The sequence below is a fragment of the Mastacembelus armatus genome, chromosome 4, assembly GCF_900324485.2.
Source record: "Mastacembelus armatus chromosome 4, fMasArm1.2, whole genome shotgun sequence".
Classification (NCBI taxonomy): Eukaryota; Metazoa; Chordata; class Actinopteri; order Synbranchiformes; family Mastacembelidae; genus Mastacembelus; species Mastacembelus armatus.
In genome coordinates, this window is record NC_046636.1 from 14985184 (window position 1) to 14995126 (window position 9943).

At 40.6% G+C, this 9943-nt stretch overlaps 1 pseudogene; it reads right to left on the bottom strand.

The window, feature by feature from the left end:
• Positions 1–6853: 6853 nt before the first annotated feature.
• On the bottom strand, positions 6854–9567 carry LOC113129523 (uncharacterized; annotated as a pseudogene).
• Between the last annotated feature and the right edge of the window lie 376 nt (positions 9568–9943).

Consider the following 9943-nt stretch of genomic DNA (forward strand, 5'->3'; position numbering starts at 1 on the left):
GTGCACCTATCTTCTGCGCACACCTTTATGCACACCCTCGGTAAAAATTTGGTATAAATACGATAAGTGAGTTTTCACATCATAGTCACCATTTTCTTTATGGAGAATCGAAAATAAACAAAGTGTGAGGTGCATTCAACACTTTCCAATCAACCAGCACACAGTAAAAGGTGGAAATGGAGGTCGACCAATACGGGTTTTCTCTGGCTGATGCCGATATTTAATTCAATTGAATTGAATTCAATTTTATTTGTATAGCGCCAAATTACAATACAAATCATCTCAAGGCATTTTACAAAAACTAAAACTAAAAGCCCAACAAATCCCTTATGAGCACGCACTTGGCGACGGTGGAGAGGAAAAACTCCCTTTAACGGAAGAAAAAAACCTCCAGCAGAACCGGGCTCAGTTTGGGCGGCCATCTGCCCCGACCGGTTGGGGTGAGTGGATACAGCAGAGAGAAAAGAACAGCAACAATAAACAACAAATAGACACTGCAGGTTGGTGGGGCCAGTAACTGCACATAAGCGATATACAGGCTCCAGGACCAGGGACACCTGCAGAAGGTACAGAGAGAGAGAACAGAGAGAGAGGGAGAGAGCACAAACTAGCGGAGAGAGAGAGCACAAGGTTAGTGACATTCAATGGTGGAATATACATGTGAGGGGGGAGGAGAGGAAGAGAGGGGAGGGGAAGGGAGTGTAGGGTTAGAGTAGGGGAGCTCGGGCTCCTCGGGCAGTCTAGACCTACAGCAGCATAACTAAGGGATGGTTCAGGGTTGCCTGAAGCCAGCCCTAACTATACGCTTTGTCAAAGAGGAAGGTTTTAAGTCTAGCCTTAAAAGTACAGAGAGTGTCTGCCTCCTGAACCCAGACTGGGAGCTGGTTCCACAAGAAAGGAGCTTGATAGCTAAAGGCTCTGCCTCCCATTCTGCTTTTGGAAACTCTGGGAACCACAAGTAGACCTGCACTCTGAGAGCAAAGTGGTCTAATGGGATAATATGGTACTATGAGGTCTTTAAGGTATGAAGGAGCTTGATCATAAAGGGATGTGAGGAGAAAGATTTTAAATTCTATTCTGTATTTTACAGGGAGCCGATGAAGAGAAGCTAATATAGGACAAATATGATCTCTCTTGCTAGTTCCTGTCAGGACTCTGGCTGTGGCATTCTGGATTAACTGGAGGCTTTTTATGGAGATACTGGGACATCCAGATAGTAATGAGTTACAATAATCTAGCCTTGAGGTAACAAATGCATGGACAAATGCAGCGTTTGGAAGAAAATTCCACTACAGCAGATGTTTATCCAACAACGCTGTTTAATAAATTTAAGAAAATGATTCCATCTTTATTTACATCTATGCCAAGTATAAACATAGATGTAAATAAAGATGGAATCATTTTCTTAAATTTATTAACAGTGTAGTCAGATAAACATCTGCTGTAGTGGAATTTTCTTCCAAATGCTGCATGATTCATCATCTTAAATTCAAAAATTTGGGGAGTAGGTTAGATTGTGTTGACCAAGTCAAATTAATTCAGTTAAGACTTGCTTTTTCTAGTTACATTTACTTGCCAAAGCTAAAATGTTTCTTATGCAATGCGACCATGAGAAAGCAATTAATGATTTTATTACATGTATTTTTAATGTAATGTCCAGTATTCCAGAGTTACCTGATCCTGTATTTTTAGATTTCATTTAGCAGTTAGTCCAGAATGCTGCTGCTGCTGGCACATGGCATAGTTGGCACGCTGGCAATAAAGATCGAATCATTTTCTTAAATTTATTAACAGCGTAGTCAGATAAGCATCTGCTGTAGTGGAATTTTCTTCCAAACGCTGCTAGATCCATCATCTTAAATTCAAAAGTTATTAAAGAATGATCTGACAAAACAGGATTTTGGGGAAGAACTATTAAATGTTCAATTTCAATGCCAACCAATTGAATCTAATATAGAATTAAATGCAGTGGTGAGATTATTATTTTGGAACATGAACATTTATTATTTTCAACATCTACATGAATGTTAAAATTTCCCACTATAATGACTTTATCCGAACTAAGCACTAAATCAGACAGGAAGTTTGGAAATTCAGTTAAAAACTCTGAGTAAGGGACAGGTAGATGGTACACAATGACAAGTAGAACTGGTTTTTGTGTTTTCCAGTTTGGATGTGAGAGAAAGAGAAAGAGTTTATTAGAAATATTTAATATTTAGAAATCGGGCAGCCGATGGCTGATATATGATGCTGATTCTTTTGGCCAATTTAATTTTTCCCCTTGGTCTCACAAGGAATAAAAAGTGCCCAGGAATAACAAGTGATTTAATTGCTTAAATTAAACATTTATTGAGGATTGATTTATTGCACTCACGATCCTTATGTTCGTTGACAGACACTGCTATAATTCAAAGGGCCATAGTCTAAGAATATACGTAAACAAATCATATGTGCAACAAGTCATTTGCACATGAAAGTAGAAACGTGCGCAATTCAGACAAAACTTCTGGCTAAAACGTGCAGATTAACTTTCCTCATTAAAAGTGTATTTTTTGGTGGGAGCATCGTGCCCATGTTGCGTGTGTCAAACACACAGACACATTTACTGAGGAAAGATATTCTGCATGTTTTAGCAAGAATATTCGTCTGAATTTCACGTGTTTCTAATTTCAAATATGTTGTACAAAACAAAATGGTCAGCATCAATTCTAATACGCTACAATGTACTTATGCGTTGGAAATGAATGGTTTCCCCCTGCCTTTAATTAAAATGTGCATAAAAATGGCCGATTAATCGGCTCGGCCGATATATCGGTCAACCTCTACCTGGAATACATTGATCGTCTCCTTCACAACATCCTGATGGAGCAGAGGAGCAGCTGCAGTGGACAGGTCACCTCACTGCAGGTCACCTCACTGTGCTGCAGGATGGAACGATACAGAAGGTCCTTCATCCCCACTGCCATCAGTCTCTACAACAGCCTTAGCCAATGGCAGATGACAACTGAATACTGACTGTTCTCACTACTGACTTACTTATTATTCAATTCAATTCAATTTTATTTGTATAGCGCCAAATCACAATACAAATCATCTCAAGGCACTTTACAAAAACTAAAACTAAAAACCCAACAATTCCCTTATGAGCAAGCACTTGGCGACAGTGGAGAGGAAAAAACTCCCTTTAACGGAAGAAAAAAAAACCTCCAGCAGAACCGGGCTATTATCTACAAGACTACCTGAATTTCCCTTTGGGGATTTAGGTTTTTTTTAAATCTCTTTTCAGAAACAAACAAAAAATAACAAAAAAATTCTGGATTAATAACTAACAACTACCTATTTGGATGGAAATCAAAGGAGAAGACAAAGATGAAAGATGGTTGTAATCACTGAGTGGAATGAATATAGTTTAAAACCCTGTCAGGCAAACCATTTCTTTTCAAGTTTGTAAACTGCACGGAGAACTAAAACAAACTTGACACCTGTACACAGAGACTGACACAGTCTCTATATCTCAGTTATGTCAGAAGACTGCAGGTATTTCTAGCACAACTTCCCCTACTGTACTTACAGTGCATTCAGAAAGTATTCAGACCCACTTCACTTTTTTTCAATTTTGTTATGCTGCAGCCTGATACAATTGTTTAAATTCCTTTTTTTCCTGAGTAATCTACACTCAGTACCACATAATGATAAAGCGAAAGCAGAATTTTAGGAATGTTTGTAAATTTATTAAAAAGAAAAAACTGTACGTGGTGCAAGGAGAAGGAAAATCCTTATCCTGAGAGAAAGTTCTGTCTCCAGATGAGTCAGTCTGTAATATCTGCTTGTAGTTTATAATGGATTTTAGGAAGTCATGTGCATTTTTTTGGACAGTTTCTCCAGTGTCAACATTTGTAAATTGTACTCATGGCAATACATGTTTTACAGTTTTAACACTGTACAGTGACCACTGTCCTACCTAAAAAATGTCATACCTTTCTACTGTGGGTTGGTTGCATTGCTTAAAAAAGTGTAGCATCCTCCAGCCATGATTCAATCTCATCACTGCATTGAGCAGGCAATTATATTGTTCATTGCCTAACATAATTGTGCCTGCCTCAAGCAGCTCCTAATACAAACACCTAGACAACAGAAGTAATAGCCATATTCATGGGCTATATCCATCTGTAATGGACCACAAATATACTATATGCTGGAGAACACCAGAAGTTTTTAAATGGCGGAACATAAACATCAATATAACAAATGCTGCCTGTTTATATATTTTTTGAACACATTTTATTATTCCACATTTATGACTAGATTAATAGTTGGTAAATGTCACAGTAAGTGGTGAATAAGTGGTTATACTGCTTTCTATGATTACTGAAGATTATATTTATGTTACTTCATTTACTGTATTTGTAAAACTACAACTGGGTTAATTATAATATAAAAAATCCTCTGATCAAATTCATCTTTATATTTAATAATTGGAATCTGGAACGGACAACAAAAGCCTCTCCTTCTCTGCATCTCTGAATTATAGTTGGATAAATATAAAATGGGGTCTGATGTCCATGATTACACAACCAAACATAATCCACTAAGTGTATCTTTTTTGGAGTTAAGAACATAACCTGTGTAGTTTTTAAACAACCTTTCTTGGCACATTAACACACCCATTTAATTAATTCAACAGTTTTTTTTTTCAGTTTGTTGCCATGCAAACCAATTAAATCCATGAATATAAAACAAACAACTGACAAACACTGATATAAATTCCTGTAGTGCGGACGAAGTCTGATCTGATTTTTCCAGAATAAAATAAAATAGAAAAGAGAGCTGTGCTGAATGCTGACAGAACAAGTTGATTTCATAGTGCTTCGTGATGTCATATGAGACGAAAGTTCAATCTCTGCTCCAAGACAAAATAAAGGCCACAAGTGTAAATGCATATCTTTAATTCTGATTGTACCAACATTGTCAAGTTTCATACTAAATAAACTGCTCTGGACACAGATTTTGCTGCAGCTGCTGCTAGCTATTAACCTCTGAGGATCAAAGAGAATACGGAGTAAGGCAAACTGTTAATTGTCATGTTTGATCTCATTGGGAACATTTGCAAAACACTAACAGTGAGGATGTCTTTAAATCAGACATTATATTGAGGGTGTGGCGTCATCTGTCATTCACTGGTCGTTCACTGCCTCCTGGCTACTGTCAGATTAGCAAGAGTTCCATTACGTCCATGTGTGCTCACTCGTAATGTTCATGTTCCAATGTTCATGGTGGTACTTGGAGTTCACACATCCTCAGTAAAACTAAAGCTTCACTGGTGTTAAATGTGCTGAACAATTCATTCATTGCTGTGTGCCTGTAAAAAAGGCATTACCCAATGTCTATTTTACATATGAATAATGAATTGCACTTCATGCACGGACTGTCTCCATGATTATCTGATATTTTGGTGGTGCTTTTGTTTGTTCAGTAAAAGAGAAACACAACAGTGCCACACCTTTCAGCGTTATTTCATCTTGGAAAGAATTGTTTCTTTAAATAACTGCAAAGAGAAGTACTTACCCATTATTGTTTATCTTCTTCAGAAAGGAATTCCAGTGAACTGCTGACAGAGACATTTGTGGGTTTCCTGAGTAACAAGTCATGTCCTATCAAGTTAGTTTTCTTCATGCAGACTGCTGCTGTGTTTGTGTCTAAGACTGCAATCTGCATAACACTGACTTAAACAGCCAAAACCTAGGCAGCACATATCCCAAGGAGATATTTCGTAACCCTGGTAAAATAAAGCATGACAATATATACCTCATTATGTGCATGGTTGGATAAAACAAGAAACAATAAAGCTATGTATAAGCAGTGTTCAGTTTATTGAACACCCAGCAAGCAAAGTTTATTTAAAAGTGAGGTTATGTGCTTTATAAGAAGAAATAGAGAGAAACAAACAGAATAGAAAAAGGAATAAAACCCACAACATACAGTCTAATGAAAACAAAATCGGTAGATTTGGGTCTTTTGAAATATGTGCACTGATTTGGATTCTAAAATTTTGTAAAAGACAGTTTGAGAGGGACTATAATAAACCATCATCAGTGAAGCTCAGATACAGTGATTCAGGCCAACAAAGAAAAGAAGTCCCATGGTTTTCACACACATGAAATCAGTCATCAGAATCTTCCCTTGTGGCCCTAATACTCTGTTGTATCTTGAGGACTGTAATCTGATTACAAAATAACAGTTGTTCCAATAGATTTTATTCAGAGCAGAGGATAAATACACATTGTATCTGTAGGGAGTATCTGACTGATCATAAAAACGATCAGTAAAGATAAATTATTAGCTACTGTCTATCCGGCATTTTTATCTGCTCCTCCCAACACAAACTTCTGAAAATGGATGTGCTCCGATCAGCACTTTGATATGAACTGTATCAATGAGGAAAAGAACTGGCCTGTCTGACAGCTTCAACAGGTAGGAGGAGAAACAGGAAGACTCTGAGTTTCTTGAAGAAAAACCTGCCAGCAAGCAGGTTAGATTCATGGAGTAAGACCCCCGCCCCCCTCCCCCTCCAGAAAGAATTGTCAGTGTTTCCACACAAGCAGGCTGTTTCTGTTTCCGCTACAAAAATATGGCTAAGAGATGTCCAATGAAATCTTTGTGTTCACACTGATCAGATTACAGCCTCATGATGTCTCAATTTGAGACCATGCAGCCTTTAAATTCAAAGTGACCGCAACTATTACTTTCTATTTTACTTTCTAATTTCTATCCATCTGTAACAAAGCACAGCATTATTTAAAACCTCCTCAGAGAACAATGTGGTTGCTGTTTTTGAATGCTTTGACCTGAGTTCTCATGTTCCCTGTAATACAGGGTCATGTTTCACACTGCTGGGAGGCAGAGGGAGGGACTGAGGCTCAGCAAAGAAAAAGGAAGAGGAATGTGTTAGCTGAATGACAGACAAGAGTCAGAATGACCTAAGAAAACCAGATAGAAATAGACACAGGAGCTCCACCTCACACTCTTGAATCGCATCTTTATTTTTTACTAAAATTTGATTTTAGGTTATGAATATAACCTCTCCTGTCTATCATAAATAATATAATAATATATGAGCACTGAGCCAGCTCAACCTCATATAGAAGTCAGATTCCACACTTGGTTTACGTATGTGTTTATATGTGTTTCTTAAAACTTTAGAAAACTAATGGAAAAAAAGGACTAAAATTGATCACATGAATTAATGAATTAATCATATGAATAAAAGAGATTTTTCACAAATGTTTCTATAGCCTATAGCCTACCATCTCCTCATACTTGGACCTTTTCCTCTCAAAGGCCTCCTCCATCCAGTCTTCCCAGGGAACAGTCAACTCCAGCAGGACCACTTGCCTTGTTGTTTCTGACACCAGGACCATGTCTGGCCTGAGAGAGGTCACTGTGATGTTCTCCGGGAATTTGAGCTGCCTCCCTAGGTCAACCTTCAGCTGCCAGTCCCGAGCTGTTGCCAGCAGCGCCCCCGCTTGACTCAGGCGCTGCTGTGGCTTCTCCCCAGCCCTAACAAAGGCGATGGACTGCCTTGTTGGTTGTTGGTATTTACTGGTGGAGATCCCTGTGCTGATGGACTCCGCAATGACCCTCAGCACTTGGTCATGGCGCCAGCAGTAAGGCCCATCTCCTAGTGCTTTTGGGCAGCAGCTCAAGATGTGCTCCAGCGATCCTCATCCCTGGCAACGAGGGCACAGTGGAAAAAACCAAGCGCCAGTGGAAGAGGTTGGATGGGCTTTGTAGGACATCGTACACCAGGGAACAGTCAACTCCAGCAGGACCACTTGCCTTGTTGTTTCTGACACCAGGACCATGTCTGGCTTGAGAGAGACATTCCTTGTGGAATGAGGAACTTAATCCGGTGTGGCTCAGATCTCCATAGCTCTGTCCACGAAATCTTCCGATCATAATCTACCTCATCCCATCGGGTCCACGCCCCCTGCTGCTGCATCCCTACTGTCCTACTGCAGTCCTCTCCTCCACCCCTGCTTGGACCTCCTCCTGGATCAGCTGACACCTTTCCTTTCCCTGGGACTTGTTGTAGTGTGGTCTTGTATTTCTCCTGAGACCTGCCCATCCGGATGCCACTGCTCCCACCAGCTCTCTATGTCGCAACCGGGACTCAGCCTGGTCGACTGCCACATGAGCCTTTCACTTCCTGCCGGTTCTTACTTCTATGCCAGCCAAGGAGACCTTGATGTCACTGGAGTCCCTATACAGCAGCACCTCTCTTGCTCGGGTAACCACAAACTCCTCCGTCAGACTACTGAAGGGCAGCTTCAGCTTGTTGTTCCTCCCGTACAAGGCGGTGCTGCTGAGGCGTCGCAGTAGGCCCAACCACTTCCGCAGGAAACAGCTGACCTTCCTCTCGAAGCACTCGAAGGTGGTCATTGCCACGTCATAGACCAGCAGTGGCCAGAGGAGTCATGGCAAAATGCCATGTTGGTAGATCCAGGCTTTAAACTTTCCTGGTAGCCCTGACTTATCCACTGCTGTCAGCCAGGTTCCCAACTCCTCCGTTGTTGCCTGGATTGCTGCAGTGTCCTTCAAGGTGCAGTCATAGATCTTACCCAAGGTCTTCACTGGTTTCTCTCCCACAGATGGAATCCGGATGCCTCCTAGTGAGAAATTAAACTGGTCTGTCACCTTCCCCTTCTTCACAACCAGGGACCTGGACTTGGCTGGCTTGAAGTTCATCCGGGCCCAGTTAATGAGATGCTCCAGGCCTTGCAGGATCCATCTACAGCCCTGGGCTGATGTTGTAGTCACTGTCAGATCATCCATAAATACTCTGATAGGAGGCTGCCGCATACCTGAGTTGGTGAGTGGGCGTCTACACTCCAGCATATTCATGGCCAAGCATATTCATGGCCAAGGCAAACAATATCACAGAATGTGCCTGGAATGTGGTAAAGATCATGCAAGGTTTCCACCAACTTGTGTGGAATGGACCCTTAGGCATTGGTGAGATCCAGCCAAAGGACTGCCAGGTCTCCTTTGCCTTCATGTGCCTCCTGAATCAGCTGGGTGATGACCCTGGTATGCTCGATACATCCTGGAAGCTGGAACTCCCCCCTTCTGCACGGAGGTGTCAATGTAGGTGTTCCTCAGGAGGAACTCCGTCATGCCCCGGGCAATGATACTAAAAAATATCTTGGCCTCGACACTGAGGAGTGAGATGATCCTAAACTGCTTGATGGTGCTTGAGCTTTCCTCCTTTGGAATCCAGACACTCTCTGCGTGTCTCCACTGCTGTGCCACCTTCCCCCTTCTCCAGATGACTCTGAGGACCAACCATAGTTGCTTCAAGAGTCTGGGGTATCTCTGGAAGACAACATATGGCACTCCGCTGGGTCCTGGTGCTGAGCTGGTTCTAGCGGCTTTCACAACCTCCTCAACTTCTTTCAAAGTTGACTCCTTGGTGTTAAATGCAGAGGTGGGTTCTGGCGGAGTTATCAAGGTCCTACCATGGCCCAAGATCTTCCTCTCTTGCACTGTCACTAATATTTCATAGCACATTTAAATAATAAAGTGCATCAGTTATGTTAGCTCATTACTTGGCAAGTCTGCAGCTAGGTAGGGATATATTGTTTTTTAAATTTGAGGGATGAAAAAAATCGTAATGTAAATTTCTATCACTAGGTTTGGAATATAATGTAATATGTAAAACACTTTCCTCTTTTCTGTATATCGGCAAATCCAAACAATGTAGGCCAACAGTTCATTGATAATTTGATATTGTCATTTTTACTTTTGATTTGTTTAGTACTGTTAAAGGTGTGAGCATTTGAAAAGCCAATTTAAAAAAAACAATTCAATGATTTACTGTATTAGTGAATAATTATTGAACTTACAGAAAGAAATTATCTTAGGAATATTTTTTATGTCATAGCAG